This window comes from Aquarana catesbeiana, linkage group LG07 (assembly GCF_042186555.1).
Source record: "Aquarana catesbeiana isolate 2022-GZ linkage group LG07, ASM4218655v1, whole genome shotgun sequence".
NCBI lineage: Eukaryota > Metazoa > Chordata > Amphibia > Anura > Ranidae > Aquarana > Aquarana catesbeiana.
The window spans coordinates 61905051-61921848 of record NC_133330.1 but is presented as its reverse complement, the minus strand read 5'-3'; the positions used below and the strand labels follow the sequence as shown (position 1 = coordinate 61921848).

At 43.5% G+C, this 16798-nt stretch overlaps 1 protein-coding gene across 2 annotated transcripts in view; it reads left to right on the top strand.

The window, feature by feature from the left end:
* Nucleotides 1–16798, top strand: part of ABHD6 (abhydrolase domain containing 6, acylglycerol lipase) — a 62925-nt gene that overhangs the window by 3623 nt on the left and 42504 nt on the right. Inside the window, exon 1 of one of the 2 annotated variants that reach the window (XM_073592225.1) lies at nucleotides 12367–12494. The exons of the other annotated variant lie outside the window; for it this stretch is intronic. The gene's annotated coding sequence lies outside the window, so the exon portion shown is untranslated. Of the gene's footprint in view, nucleotides 1–12366; nucleotides 12495–16798 lie in introns of those variants that run through there. 2 annotated transcript variants of the gene reach the window in all.

Genomic DNA, 16798 nt, shown 5'->3' with positions numbered 1-16798 from the left:
ATAGTGTAGTTGTTGTCAGATTTGAAGAAGATTAAACTATTAGATTGTATAGTGTTTTCTCACCTTAAAAGACATTGTACAATCAATTTGTGTAGCATATGGCCAGCTCAAACTCACCAAACATGTTACACTCTACTTTAAATTCACTAACATCTATGTAGTGCAAAGGCCAGACTGGTTGGATATAGATTTATTCATTTAGATGACTATACAATTTGATCATACAATCCTCTTCAAATTTACCAACAACTATGTTATGTAAGGGCCTGCACAAGTGGATACATACATTAAATGGATTGTTTAGGTTTGTCCTCATATTATATTGTTTTGGTAAATTTAAAGGAGTTGTTAAGGCAGAAGGTTTTTATCTTTATGTATTCTATGCATTAAGATGAAAAAACCTGTGTGTAGAAGCCTCCCCAGCACCCCCTAATTACTTACTTGAGCCCCATCTCTCTCCATCGATGTCCACAAGTGCCTTAGCCGTCTGGGACTCTCCCCCTGATTGACTGAGACACAGCAGCGGTGCCATTGACTCGAGGAGAGAGAGGGCAGGGCCGGGTTCAGGGCTCCATGTCTGAATGGACACACGGAGCTGTGACTCGGCTCGGGTGCCCCCACAACAAGCTCCTTGCTGTGGGGGCACCTGATAGGAGGGAAGGGCCAGGAGCAGCAAGGAGGGACCCCGAGAAAAGAGGTTTGTTATTTATTTATTTTAAACAAGTCTTTACAATCACTTTAAAGGAGATGGTACAGTCATTGTACAATTAGGTTGTAGTGTGTTTGGCTACCCTGTGATCTACCACTAGCTACCACCAACTAAGAACCTTAAAGTGGAAGTAAAGTTAAAATCTAACTAACGCTAAGCCTACTCTCAGCCACATTCTAAGCCTAATCTATCTAGTCCAGTAAAGAAAAAAATCGCTATACTTACCTATTCTGCAGCCAAACCGGTCTGGTCCCCAGCACCGGCTGCTGTGTGCAGGAGAGAGCCGACAACGGCTGTGAAATGCCTGGGAAGTGACATCACCCATAGACTTGCTATAGGGCTTCCCTTGTTGGCTGCCTCTCCTGCACACGTCTACACGCTGAAACCGCCGCTGACAGCTCAGACTGGGACCGGACCAGAGCAGCTGCACAGAACAGGTAAGTATATTGATTTTTTCTTTTCAGGGCTAGATAGATTAGGCTTAGAATGAGGCTGAGAGTAGGTTTAGAGTTAGTTCGTTTTTGACTAAACTTTCACTTTAAGGCTCACCGTACACATTACAATCTGACCATATAATCTGTAATTACAACAATTATACAATGTAAAATGAGGATCTACCCAATAATTGTGTATCCAGTCAGGCAGGCGACTGTAAAATAAGATTGTGTTGTGTGCGGTGAGCTTTTTTCTTAGAAAATTAACCTCACTGGCAGTACACAGCACAGTGAAGAAGGGCCCTCTTACATTGAGGGTCAGTAAAGAAATATCCCCTACATCGATGGCCAGAGAAGGGCCTCCTTACATTAAGGGTGAGTGAAGAAATGTCCCCTATTAATGGCAATGGAAGAAGGGCCTCCTTGGTTAAGACCCCCTACTTTTAATGGTCAGTGAAAAAGGGCCCCTTTACATTGGTGGTTAGTGGAGAAGGGCTCCCTTACAAACGAGAACCAAAGTTTGTGCCTATAATAGAATGTCCATGCAAACAAAAAACTCCACATTAATGATCAGTGTCGCCTACATTGATGGTCAGTAACGAAGGGCCATCTTACATTGATGGTCAGTTAAGAAATATCCCCTACATTGATGGTCAGTGAAGAAGGGCCCTCCTCTTACATTGATGGTCATTGAAGAAATTTCCCATGCATCAAAGAAGAGCCCTCTTACGTTGATGGTCAGGTGGTTAGTAGTGAAGGATCCCATTCCATTGGTGGTTAGTAAAGAAGGACCCCTTCTATAGGTGGTTAGTAGAGAAGGACCCCTTCTATAGGTGGTTGGTAGAGAAGGACCCCCTTCTATAGGTGGTTGGTAGAGAAGGACCCCCTTCTATAGGTGGTTAGTAGAGAAGGACCCGCTTCCATTGGTGGTTAGTAGAGAAGGACCCCCTTCCATTGGAGGTTAGTAGAGAAGGACCCCCTTCCATTGGAGGTTAGTAGAGAAGGACCCCCTTCCATTGGAGGTTAGTAGAGAAGGACCCCCTTCCATTGGTGGTTAGTAGAGAAGGACCCCCTTCCATTGGTGGTTAGTAGAGAAGGACCCCCTTCCATTGGTGGTTAGTAGAGAAGGACCCCCTTCCATTGGTGGTTGGTTAGTAGAGAAGGACCCCCTTCCATTGGTGGTTGGTTAGTAGAGAAGGACCCCCTTCCATTGGTGGTTGGTTAGTAGAGAAGGACCCCCTTCCATTGGTGGTTAGTAGAGAAGGACCCCCTTCCATTGGTGGTTAGTAGAGAAGGACCCCCTTCCATTGGTGGTTAGTAGAGAAGGACCCCCTTCCATTGGTGGTTAGTAGAGAAGGACCCCCTTCCATTGGTGGTTAGTAGAGAAGGACCCCCTTCCATTGGTGGTTAGTAGAGAAGGACCCCCTTCCATTGGTGGTTAGTAGAGAAGGACCCCCTTCCATTGGTGGTTAGTAGAGAAGGACCCCCTTCCATTGGTGGTTAGTAGAGAAGGACCCCCTTCCATTGGTGGTTAGTAGAGAAGGACCCCCTTCCATTGGTGGTTAGTAGAGAAGGACCCCCTTCCATTGGTGGTTAGTAGAGAAGGACCCCCTTCCATTGGTGGTTAGTAGAGAAGGACCCCCTTCCATTGGTGGTTAGTAGAGAAGGACCCCCTTCCATTGGTGGTTAGTAGAGAAGGACCCCCTTCCATTGGTGGTTAGTAGAGAAGGACCCCCTTCCATTGGTGGTTAGTAGAGAAGGACCCCCTTCCATTGGTGGTTAGTAGAGAAGGACCCCCTTCCATTGGTGGTTAGTAGAGAAGGACCCCCTTCCATTGGTGGTTAGTAGAGAAGGACCCCCTTCCATTGGTGGTTAGTAGAGAAGGACCCCCTTCCATTGGTGGTTAGTAGAGAAGGACCCCCTTCCATTGGTGGTTAGTAGAGAAGGACCCCCTTCCATTGGTGGTTAGTTGAGAAGGACCCCCTTCCATTGGTGGTTAGTTGAGAAGGACCCCCTTCCATTGGTGGTTAGTTGAGAATGGCCTCCTACATTGATGTTTTCAATTATTTTCATTGGTGGACAGTGGAAAAATGTCCCCTGTCTTGAAGGTCAATGAATAAGGGCTCCTTACATTTGTGTTAGTAGGACAAGGGCCCTTACATTGGTGGACAGTTAAAGGAAAAATGTAATTTACATTAGAGGTTTCATTAGAGATTCATCAAGAAACCCCAGCAACCTGTACTGAAATTCAAGGGTTCCATGGAACACTGGTTGAGAAAAGCCAAGTTAATGTGTTTCTGTAGTATAGTGTTCTGTTGGCCTAGAATGGTATTCTGGCAACTCTGGTTATTTGTACAGTTAGGCGCACATATGCGTTTTTGGGGTAGCTTTGTTAGCTTTGTTAGCAGAGTGCATCAGGGGAAGCAAAACTGGTGGAGAGGAAGTCCACATGCTGCATCCAACATTCAGTTCATTACACTCACTTACTGCTTGCATGTGTACCTAGCCATTGAGTTTGGCACTTTGCGGTTGATTTACTAAAGGCGAATGGACTGCTCATTTGTCAAGGGAATTTGCACTTCCTAAAGAATAGAAAATGAGGTGAAGCACTGCTGACTTTCATCATCCAATTATATGTAACCAAGAATATACTGTTTTCTATTTTCCTTGCATCCTATTGGGTATGCTTCACAAATTGAAATTTTACCACATGGACTAAGCTCTGGGCAAAATTCCCTTGCAAAGTGAACAGCCTAATTGCCTTTAGTAAATCAACCACATAGTCTTAACTCCATACAGAATTGGTTTATTACAAATACAAATGTTTAAGGACCATGAAAGGACAAGAAATTTCCTAAAATTGACATATCGCACTTCTAATATGTGAACAGTCACAAAACACAGGTATATATTTAAATGTTCCAGCACATCCACCACCACTGATTATAGATGTACTTATAACCTCTACCTATATACTACAGACTACAAAATCAATATTGCTCCTGATCAGAGTCCACTCCATATGTGGCATACATAGGTAGTGGCTGTATTCTCAACACGTTTCACTATCCACTTCCTCAGGGGGTTGAGGCAATATAAAAGTTAAAATCAAGATAGAATATGATGTAGAAAAGAGAGACCCGAGTGCCGCGTCTGCACAAAGGCCACCGAGAGGGAGAATAAGTACAGCATAAAAACAGCTCTTAGGTTCTTTATTTGTCTGCCATTGTGAAAGTTTGGATCTTATACTTTCAATTCCGTAAGAGACTGCTGCTTTCACATATGCTCAATTCTGTGCACAAGGTGGCAGTAAAGATGATTTCACCCATGTAACCTCCACCAGGTGTCTCCTCCACTGGAAACAGGGTGGATTACATGCCCTAGTGATTATCAAAGATCCTCTGTCTGAGATGAGCACCTCTCCTTTTGGATTCTGTACACCAAAAATTACATTTTAGGTTACACAAATGTCACCATGTGATTTATATTTTTTTGCCCCACAGATCAGTGCTTCTCAACCTTTTTGAAATTCTTCCAAAACCTTCCGTGCCCCAAAAGTAAAGGTTTTACACCTGCACAATCAAAGTATGTAAAAATAGGTACAGGGCTGGGTGTCACTATGGGGGTTGTGGAGTGGGTTAGGGGACTCTGTGGCAGACTTGGTGGCCCTGTGGAGGATGTAGTTTCTTGAGGGGGCTGGGGAGCACTTTGCAACACTGTTGAAGGCTGGGGGCACTATGGAGGGCTGAAGGCTCTGTAGCAGGATGGAGGGCACTGTGGAGGGCTCTTAGGGGGCTTTGGGACACTGTGGGCCATTATTGGAGGTTGTAGGGCACTATGGGACCTGGCAGGCACTGTGGGCGGTTAAGGGATCTGTAGGTGGCTGGGGGCCAGGAAGAGGGAAGGCTGCAGCCCAGCAGTTGTCCATGGGCTCGTGGTTAAAAAGCACTGCCATTGATAGCAACTGTAATTCTGTACACAGCAGAAATCACACCAGGGGAAGAAGAGGCAACACTGGGAGTCAGTTATGTGCTGCACTGTGCTGTCAGTCTAACACTGGGAGCATACTGACAGGAGGAGAGAGCAGACAGAACATAGTGATAACTTATGCCCCGTACACACGGTCGGACTTTGTTCGGACATTCCGACAACAAAATCCTAGGATTTTTTCCGACGGATGTTGGCTCAAACTTGTCTTGCATACACACGGTCACACAAAGTTGTCGGAAAATCCGATCGTTCTAAACACGGTGACGTAAAACACGTACGTCGGGACTATAAACGGGGCAGTGGCCAATAGCTTTCATCTCTTTATTTATTCAGAGCATGCGTGGCACTTTGTCCGTCGGATTTGTGTACACACGATCGTAATTTCAGACAACAGATTTTGTTGTCGGAAAATTTTATATCCTGCTCTCAAACTTTGTGTGTCGGAAAATCCGATGGAAAATGTGTGATGGAGCCCACACGCGGTCGGAATTTCCGACAACACGCTCCGATCGGACATTTTCCATCGGAAAAGCCGACCGTGTGTACGGGGCATAAGAGTGTTGGTGCTTCTCGTTGTCCAGTAAGCAGCCTAGGGGTGTTCTAGATCAAGTTGTCATACATAAATGCAAATTAATATATGTTTTCATGTTAAAGAGGAACTTCACGCTTTGGATTATTTTATTTTTTTCAATTCCACCTTACCTTTTTGGTTAGGTTATCCTCTATAGACACACTCACGCACCCATCAAGTCCTGCAATGTTTTGTAGTAATCGGCAGCTCCATTACGTCACACACCCGGTCTTCCCTTCTTACCTCATCAGGAGCCAGCTGTTTCTTCTGGATTCTTGCAACCAGCCCTTGATTATGTTGTGCAGGCATTATTCTCTAGATTCCCTCTAAGCCTCATGGCAATGCGTGACATGAGTATCTTAGGGGGCTGCTGGCAGCTGAGGGTCATGTCCTTCTTGCCTAGGAGAGAAAACCATAAGGACAGGGATGTGGGAAAAAAATGGGGTGCTGTCACAGGAGAAGGTAAAAAGTAATATTAGGGACCATGGATAACGAAGGTCTTCTTTAACGAGGATCCTCACCCTAATAACAAAAAAATACTGTAGCTGCTGACTTTTAAACAAAGGACAGTTACCTGTCCAAGGATCCAGTGATGTCCTCACCCAGGCTCGTTTTTCACCAGTCTTCGTTTCATCTTAGTGTGGGAAGCCGGCTGTGACTCCTTGTGGCTTTACAGTCGTCTCCGCACTGCACATGTGCGAACCTTACTGCACTTTGTGAATGGTCTCACAGCTTTTTAGGACCTGTGAAGTGTCCCAAGAGGCTGTGGGCAGGGAAGGAGGTGGGTGAAATTCCGTTCGGATTGCCTAGGTGATCTGAACGGAGGTGGGAGCAGGTACCTGTCAAAACCATTTACCTGTGCCCGGACCCCCCCCCCCCAAAAAAAAATAAAAATAAATAATGTGCCAAAAGTTGAGGGGGTGAAGGAGGGGGCAGAAAAGCGAAACTTCCTCTTTTGGGTGAAGTTCCTCTTTAAGTGCATGGAAAGTGTACAGTAAGTGCAACACTGACAGGTTTTTATTACCTCTTACAGAGATTACAGTACTCCCCTGACAATGCCTTCATTTACTTTCTCTAGAAGACTGGCACCATCTTTGGTCAGTCATCATCCTTGGGCTCCATCTACAATGAGGGAAAAAAGTATTTGATCCCCTGCTGCTTTTGTACATTTGCCCACTGACAAAGAAGTGACCAGTCTATAATTTTAATGGTATGTTTATTTTTAGCAGTGAGGGACAGAATAACCACAAAAATATCCAGAAAAGCGCATTTCAAAAAAGTTATAAATTGATTTGCATTTTAATGAGTGAAATAAGTTTTTGATCCCCTATCCCCAGCAAGATTTCTGTCTCCCAGGTGTCTTCCATACAGGTAACGAGCTGAGATTAAGAGCACTCTCTTTATAGGAGTGCTCCTAATCTCAGCTTGTTACCTGTATAAAAGACACCTGTCCACAGAAGCAATCAATCAATCAGATTTCTATCTCTCCACCATGGCCAAGGCCAAAGAGCTGTCCAGAACTACACAGGAGAGTCTTGTCAATGGCCTCAAGGCAGCTGGGACCATAGTCACCAAGAAAACAATAGGTAACATACTACGCCATGAAGGACTGAAATCCTGCAGGGCCCGCAAGGTCCCCTTGCTCAAGAAAGCACATGTAAAGGCCCGTCTGAGGTTTGCTAATGAACATCTGAATGATTCAGAGGAGAACTGGGTGAAAGTGTTGTGGTCACATGAGACCAAAATTGTGCTCTTTGGCATCAACTCGCCATGTTTGAAGGAGGAGGAATGCTGCCTATGACCCCAAGAACACCATCCCCACCGTCAAACATGGAGGTGGAGACAATATGCTTTGGGGCTGTGTTTCTGCTAAGGGGACAGGACAACTTCACCACATCAATGGGAATATGGACGGGGCCATGTAACATCAAATCTTGGGTGAGAACCTCCTTCCCTCAGCCAGGGCATTGAAAATGGGTCGTGGATGGGCATTCCAGCATGACAGTGACCCAAAACATACAGCCAAGGCAACAAAGGAGTGGCTCAAGAAGAAGCACATTTTGAGAGAAACTGCAGTCTGCTCACATAATTTGTAATAAAAACATCTTTGCTATTCTGAAGCTTCCCTCCAACCACTTTGCATATTATTTTATATATACTGTGATTCTGTACTTGCCAAATATGCTGCAGAAATCTCCCTCCACTGAGTCTGGCTGCAACCATTTTAACTGTGGTCAGATGAAGCTGCTGCCTGTTCACTTCCTGGATTTACACAAACACTCAGAGGTACACCTCCAACCCTGCAGCTCTCATTGGCCCTCTTATGACTCATCCCCCTCCCTTCCTGGCAAACTCTCACGAGAGTGAGAGAGAGAGCTGTGCACGATGTCATAAGCCTAGGCTTTTTACCAGACAAGAAACCGGAAGTGGACTTTATAAGGTCTTTACTGGCAAAAAAAAAAATGTTTTACTATCCAAAGTTAAAACACCAAGGGCAGAAGACTTAATAGATGGAAAGGTGAAAAAAATTACTGAAGGTCCGCTTTAAGATCCTGGCGCAGCCTAGCCAGTCTCCAGACCTTAGTCCCATTAAAAAATATGTGGAGGGAGCTGAAGGTTCAAGTTACCAAACATCAGGCTTGAAACCTCAAGACTTGGAGAGGATCTGCCTATAGGAGTGGGACAAAATCCCTCCTGAGATGTGTGAAAACCTGGTGGCCAACTACAAGAAACGTCTGATCTCTGTGATTGCCAATAAGGGTTTTGCCATCAAGTACTAAGTCATGTTCTGCAAAAGGGTCACTTTCACTCATTGAAATGCAAATCAATTTATAACTTTTTTGAAATGCGGTTTTCTGGATTTTTTTTATTGTTCTTCTGTCTCTCACTGTTAATATAAATCTACCATTAAAATAATAGACTGATCATTTCTTTGTCAGTGGGCAAACGTACAAAATCAGCAGGGGATCAAATACTTTTTTCCCTCACTGTATTTACCATGCTGAGATGCTAACCCAGAGATGATAGTCTTGTAAATTATGAATCCTGTGATGTTCTTGGCTGTTCTCTATTATCTAGCACAGATCAGCTCCCAGCTGCAGCTTCTTACCTTGTGTCTTGCGGCAAAGTTACAATGTTGCAGTCCGGTCACTGGGGAAGAGGGAACTGAGGAAATGCTTCTCCTGCCATTAGCATGCTGATGACATCATCTCAGCCTAGGCAAGGTCACTGGAATGGACTTTTTAATCCTGAAATTATACTGTTGTCATATATTGTGAAACATCAGGAAATTATTTATGCAGATATAACTAACCGAAAGGTCCACTTTAACTAAGTTCACATGCATTTCTCCTACTGATGCGTTTTCATTAGAATCAATAAGAATGCATCAAAATACAAGTGAATGTTCATAGACTTGCGTTGTCACACATTTTTTTTATGCTTGTTGTAATGCACATTTTATTGAATTTCAACATGCATCATAATGCTCTTTGATGTACATTGATGTGTGTCATGATGCATTTACGGAACATATTCCCATTGCACATGTTCCTTGATAGAGCCTGGGGTAAGGGGGTGCCATCTGGTTAACAGTTATTACCATAGACAAGAACATATGTCGCTAGCACACCATGGATCCCTAGAATATTGTCCAGACGTTTATTGCAGTGATTACATCACAAACAGTAAGTTGATTTACTATAACTGGAAAGTGCAAAATCTGGTGTATATGTGCATGGTAGCCAATCAGCTTCTAACTTCAACTTGCTCAATTAAAGTGTTTGTTAACCCCCCCAAAAAAATACAAATCCTGGTTCCTTAAAGCAGATTACACAGCACAGTGCTTGTGCTCTAAACTGTAAAAAAAACCTCCCTGAATCTGCCACTTCCTGTATGCCCTCTCTGTGCTGACCACGAAAATCAGGGCTGCTGAGCCCTGACCACCGTTGTCAGAGTGCATCCCTGCATCATACGCTGCTGTCCCCTCTGCTCTCCTCTCTCCCCCTCCGTCCTGCCTGTCAGCTCCCTCTCTGTGTCTGTCTCCGCCCGCCCCCCCCCCCCCCCCCCCGCCGCTATTCTTGAAGGAAAAAAAAATGCAAAATTGTCACTGCCAGCCCCTCTATTAGGGGCTTGCATAGCACACTATGGAAGTTGTTTTAAAGAACGAGGGTTCTAAATACCAATTTTTGACCTGTCTTCAGGCCGGTCACATGACTCGCGGCCACTTTACAACTACGAGACAGGGCTTCTGCAGGAGGAGACGAGCGGCCACGTGGTCTTCCCGGCTGATATCAGAGGGAGATCACGGCCCTTCCCGCAGAAGCCATCCATCGGAGCTGTAAAGCGGCCGTGAGTCATGTGACCGGCTTGAAGACAGCTCAAAACCTGTATTTAGAAAGCTCATCTTTTAAAAACAGCTTACATAGTGTTCTATGCCAGCCTCTAATAGAGGGGCTGGCAGTGACTTATAAAAAGGGGTTAACAAATACTTTAAGCTTTGACAAAAGCAATAACTGAAAGCTGATTGGTTTCTATGCAGAGCTGCACCAGATTTTGCACTCTCCAGTTTTAGTAAATTAACCCCAGTGTCGAGGTCATGAAGGACCCATTCATGATCTTGGGATATATGGTGTTCTGGTGACATATGCTCTTGTTCTTGATGGTGCCTTTACATGCACAATGACACAAAAAAGTGAGTCTTAAAGCACATTGACACGCGTTTTAATGCTTGTGTTGAGATGCGTTTTAATGCGTTTTTTTTACGTCAAAGGAAAATGCATCAAGCAAAATATAAAGGTGTGAGCTCAGTCTTGGAAGAAGTCACCTATTTCCATCAGGACAGGTGTACTTTAAATACACCAGTTAATGGTGAAACAAAAGACTTTGCAGTGTTACAGCAAAGTCCGCACCCATTATACAGTGCCTTGCAAAAGTATTCACCCCCCTTGGCATTTTTCGTGTTTTGTTGCCTCACAACCTAGAATTAACATGGGTTGTTTGAGGATGTGCATAATTTAATTTATAGAACATGCCCATAACTTTGAAGATGTGTTTTTTTTTTTTTTTTTTTTTTTTTTTATTGCGAAGCAAACAACAAATAGGACGAACTAACAGAAAAAATCAATGTGCATAACTATTCACCCCCCCCTAAAGTTAATACTTTGTAGAGCCACCTTTTGCGATTATCACAGCTCCAAGTCGCTTTGGATAAGTCTCTAAGTCGCTTGCCACATCTCACCACTGGGATTTTTGCCCATTCCTCATTGCAAAACTGCTCCAGCTCCTTCAAGTTGGATGGTTTGCGCTTGTGAACAGCAATCTTTAAGTGTGACCACAGATTTTCTATTGGATTGAGGTCTGGGCTTTGACTAGGCCATTCCAACACATTTATATGTTTCCCCTTAACTTTAGCAGTGTGTTTGGGGTCATTGTCCTGCTTGAAGGTGAACCTCCATCCTAGCCTCAAATCATACACAAAGTGGTACAGGTTTTGCTCAAGAATATCCCTGTATTTAGCACCATCCATCTTTCCCTCAACTCTGACCAGTTTCCCAGTCCCGACTGCTGAAAAACATCCCCACAGCATGATGCTGCCACCACCATGCTTGACTGTGGGGATGGTGTTCTTTGGGTGATGTGATGTGTTGGGTTTGCGCCAGACAGCATTTTCTTTGATGGCCAAAAAGGTAAATTTTAGTCTCATCAGACCAGAGCACCTTCCTCCATACATTTTGGGAGTCTCCCACATGCCTTTTCACAAACTCAAAACGTGCCATTTTGTTTTTTGCTGAAAGTAATGGCTTTCTTCTGGCCACTCTGCCATAAAGACCAACTCTATGGAGCGTACGGCTTATTTTCGACCTATGTACAGATACTCCAGTCTCTGCTGTGGAACTCTGCAGCTCCTCCAGGGTTACCTTAGGTCTCTGTGCTACCTCTCTGATTAATGCCCTCCTTGCCCGGTCCATGAGTTTTGGTGTGCGGCCGTCTCTTGGCAGCTTTGCTGTTGTGCCATGTTCTTTCCATTTGGTTATGATAGATTTGATGGTGCTCCTAGGGTTCATAAAAGATTTGGATATTTTTTTATAACCTAACCCTGATTTGTACTTCTCAACAACATAGTCCCTTACTTGTTTGGAGAGTTCCTTGGTCTTCATGGCAGTGTTTGGTTAGTGGTGCCTCTTGCTTAGGTGTTGCAGCCTCTGGGGCCTTTGAAAAAGGTGTGTATATGTACTGACAGATCATGTGACACTTAGATTGCACACAGATGGACATCATTTCACTAATTATGTGACTTCTGAAGGTAATTGGTTGCACCAGAGCTTTTTATGAGCTTCATAAAAAAGGGGGTGAATACATACGCACATGCCAATTATCAGTTTTTTATTTCTGAAAAATAGTTTTATGTATATATTTTTCTAATTTTACTTCACCAACTTAGACTATTGTGTTCTGATCCATCACATATAATTCAGATTAAAAAAACATTGAACTAAAGGCTGTAATGTAACAAAATGGGTAAAAAGCCAAGGGGGGGTGAATACTTTTGCAAGGCACAGTAAGTTTATCTTGATAGCATTATTCCTTATCAGTTATTCAGTGAGCAAAGGTGGATCAGTGTGTGACAGGTCAGGGTTTAATAGACTGAGCTGAGTGTCACGGTGTCGTTGTCCCTGCATTCTCCAGCACTGCATTGTCCTCTTATGAGTGCTCCCAGTGCGGAGGGATACGGAAGCCTGGAGGGTATATCCTGGAAGAGCAGACGATTGCTGTTTGGTTGAGTTACATTGTAAGCCTGTGAGATCTGCAGCTCTGTTAACCTGGATATTGCTGATTATAAGGATAAAACTGCTGACAGATTGGGACTGACTGCGGCAAGCTTTATACACACAGTACAGCTAGCAGGGTCATATACAATGTTATTGGCTGGCAGTTACCTTGTTACTTACTAATTAGCTTTGTTAAATTGTCATGTCTTATTAGTTATTCTATATAGCCACATTGGAATATTGTTATTGGTGCAATGTTGAATTCTGGGGCATTATGTAATATCTTTTTCATCTGCATGGCTGTTTGTGTACTGTATGTATATGGTTATATTGTAGGGATTCTCTCTCGGTACAGATGACAGAGCACTTTGAAAAAATGTAGAAATCACTTTTACTTTTTATATTCACGTAACTGCTAAATGAAAAGAAATGTACCTAAAGCCTATACTTTTTCTTTCTGGTTGGCACCAGTTCAGCTTTTATTTATCTGTATCCCCATTGGGTAGATTTCTTAATCATACCTTACAGAACAAATATTGTGGAACCTATGGGTTCTGTTGCTATCTTCAGAAGATTGGACACTGGCATAGAAAGCAATGCCTCGTTTTTTTTTGCTAGTGTCCTCCATGTTTTTGCATCAAGGAGAAGGGATGTCTTCTTCTCTCTGCTGTCAGAGAGGCTACAAACCTTTTCTTTTTACCAAGACCATTTTTTCTTACAGCAAGTTTCTTCAGTAGATGCAGAGTACCTGTAGGGTTCAGTTTGCATATTTCCAGATCAACTAATTTCTGGAGCCTTGGATACCCAGGCCCTACAATGATAAAGACCCTTTAGGGGACGGCGAAGCTCTTAAGAGGGATGTGTCCCTTCTTTCCCACCATTCTGCCTATTGGGAGTCACAGAAAAAGACATTGGTGGTAAGTCAGGGCCTTGGACCCTTATCAGAGCCTGAATATGCGAGAAGTCGCCTCAGTAGCACCAGCCGCAACTGTTTGTGTAAATCTCCAGTGGTGGAAACTGAGGATTGCAACCATTTTTTGAATTTAGCTCTCTTCGTCAGGCTCTTGGGCCAGGCGCCACACTGAGCCTGTGCACCCTTCATTTAGTTGAGCCTACTGCGCATGCATTTCTCAAGCAAGCGTAAAACCGGGTCGCTTGCTCCCCACCACACCTCCACACTACTGCCACCATCTGGACTTGGGCTCTCTATTTCCTCCAGTGGCAATCATGTTTGGCAGTTATCCTTCCTTACCCATAAGGCTGGTTAATATATACCCCTAGTGGGGTTCACATGGTGAATCACAGGCACAATGTCAGGGGAAACCAGCTAGCAGTTCCGTAGGGCAACCAGCATCACCCCCAAGGGCCCTGACATAGATAGTGTGGACCACTGTCCCCTGACTCTTTAGAGTCCCCATTAACACCTTAGAGGGTTAACTCTTCCTAAATTTAGTCCAGTATTGACCTGATAGCTGTCCTGGTTGAGAAAACTGGCAAACGGATTTCCCAGGTTGTCAACGTCTGGAATTCAGAGAGCACGGTTTCCATCTTATGGTGTTTCTGGACCTCTGTCTTAGGTGCATGGACCTCCTGGCAGCGCTTACAAATCATGTAATGTGCAAAAAAGGCATCATGTGTTGCATTAAGAACAATAAAGTGTGAATGTGACCATGTGAAAATGAAAAATATGCAGCATAATACTAATAAGAACAATCAATAAAAAAATCTATAAAAAATAGCAAAAATCAGTCCATAATGAGTGAAAAGTCCATAAGTAAATCAATCCATCCAGAAAGTGCACCGTGCATACGTAAACAAGTAAAGGGGTCCGTCACCAGCAGCACCCTCACAGGCAAGCCTCTTACCAAATATGCAGTACCATAAGTTATAATGGTCAGACAGGCAGATCAGGAGATCAAAGGAGCCAGTGCTGGATGATTGGTGGTGAAAAGCTGAACCAATCCCAGAGGAAGTTTTTTTTTTTTTTCTTACAATTTTCAATCACCTTATGGGATCTGTGACGGCTGCTCTTCCCCTTGATTTCTAACTGCTTTTGCCTGTCTGCCCATTATAACTTATGGTCCTGCTTATCTGATAAGAGGCTTGCCTGTAAGGGTGCTTCTGGTGACGGACCCCTTTACCTGTTTACGTATACACAGTGCACTTTCTGGATAGATTTATTTGCTTTATTTATGGAATTTTCACACATTATGGACTGATTTTTGCTATTTTTTTATTGATTTTTTTTAATTAAATGTTATTTAGTATTATGCTGAATATTTTTCATTTGCATAAGGTCATGTTCGCACTTTATTGCACACCTGATTGTTCTTAATGCAGGATATGATGCCTTTTTTGCACTTTACATAATTTCTGAGTGCTGCTTGTATATCTACGAGCTCTATGCTTTTCTCCCTCTCAAGCTTCTTCCTTGCATACTCCACAGGATCAAAATGGAAGGCATCGCGATGATTCTTATTGCAGCATACTGCCCAAGAGGACATGATACACGAACCTTGTCAGGCTCCTGGCAGTCCATGGGCTCTCACGGTTTGTCTGGATCTTCTGTCCCAAGGGCTAGTTTGCCACCCTGCTTCATGGTCGCTGTTTTTAATGCCTTGACTGTTGAAGCCCAAGTCCTGAAAGCCATTCAGATTCAGTCATCCCTATGCTCTTGAAAGCTAGGGAATTCAACTTCTTTCAATGTCTGCTCTTGCACTTGGAAAGCGTAATTCTCTTGGTGTGAGGCAGTACATTTCCAGCCTAGAAAGTTCTCTGTGGGACAAATCCTGTCTTTTCTTCAGTCTGGTGTATAGCAACATTTGGCCTTGGGTACCAACAAGGGTCAGATCTCAGCCTTGACAGTTTTTTTCACAGATCACTTGCCTTTTATTTCCTATAAAAGCCCTTTGTACAGGGTGTTGTGTGCATGGTTTCCCCTGCACGTTCTGCTATCACTTTTTGAGATCTCAAGCTGGTTCTTTCGATTTTATAAGGCTATCCTTTGAACATATCAGAGATATTCTTCTATTTAGCCTTACTCACATGGTTGCCTTATTCTTCACCATCACTTCTGTGAGGCGAGTTTCCAAGTTGGTGGCTTTAACCTGTAGGGAAAACTTCCTTGTACTACACAAGGTAGTTTTGAGGCCCAGAGCTTCCATTCTTTCTGAAGTGGTTTCTTCTTTTCTCCTTAATCAGGACATCATTTTAGTGTTTCTCCGCCCTGCTCCTATTCATCCTTAGGAAGTTTCCCTCCATTGTCTGGATGTGGTTTGAGCTGATCGAGTTTATCTCTTAAGCCAGCCAGACAGAATTGAAATTCAAAATTTTGATCCATGTGTGGGTAGCCTGATTGTACCAAAGTCGATCCATTGATTAACTTGGGTACAACCAGCCTGTCAGATTTTTCTGCTTGCAGTTACTGCCAGGGCTATAGCTGCTAGCAGTAATCATTGTATTCTGCTGGCCAGGAGGGCTCCCCATGCCTCCCGCCAGCAGAATACAATAGCACTGTGGGAGGGATTCCCCCATCAACACTGTTTTGATGGGGGAATTGAGTCATATATTCTTTTTCTACCGTGGTAGAAGGAAAGAAAATCACATAATTTATGGGCTGCCTTAGCTACAGCTCCTATTCATCAGTCTGTCTCTCTGTTTGTCATTCCTGAAGATCACTGTAGGAGACAGCCTGCTTCTGGTTCCACTATCATTAGGTTAATTCGACAGCTCATCATCCATGCATCTTGTAACGGTAAATATACACAAGATGGCAGTGCTGTGATCAAGTGAAAATGATCCCTTTGTTATGATGTTTGTGTAACCTACTCCATAGGGAACCATCTGTTCCACTTGCTTAGCAATGAGTTGCTACTCCAAGTGATTGATTGCTAAAGGTTTTAGTATCAAGACTGAGCTACTAAAAATCTTCCAAGTAGCTCTGGCCTAAAAGTTGACTGCCAACAAGTGGTTACATCTCTCAGGGTCAAGAGATTAGTCATACCCTGTAGTTTACCCTTGATGGGAATGTCATCAAGAGCAATGGAGCATGCAGTGGTTCACCGATTACATCAGGCAATGTTTTTTCCAAGTCTCTCAGTGCATGGATTAATGATACAGCATAATACTACACCTGCAATACTATACTTTACTATTCATATCTTTTTAAAGAATTGCATAGCATTGTCAGAAGTTCTTTACAGCTTTCTGTTGAGGTTTTGGAAGTTTAAATAGAAGACACAGGAACTGGTGATTTTTTTTTTTTCTACTGCTGATTACAGTAGCAGTACGAGTTATCGAGTAAAGGCCATTTCTGCATTGTTTT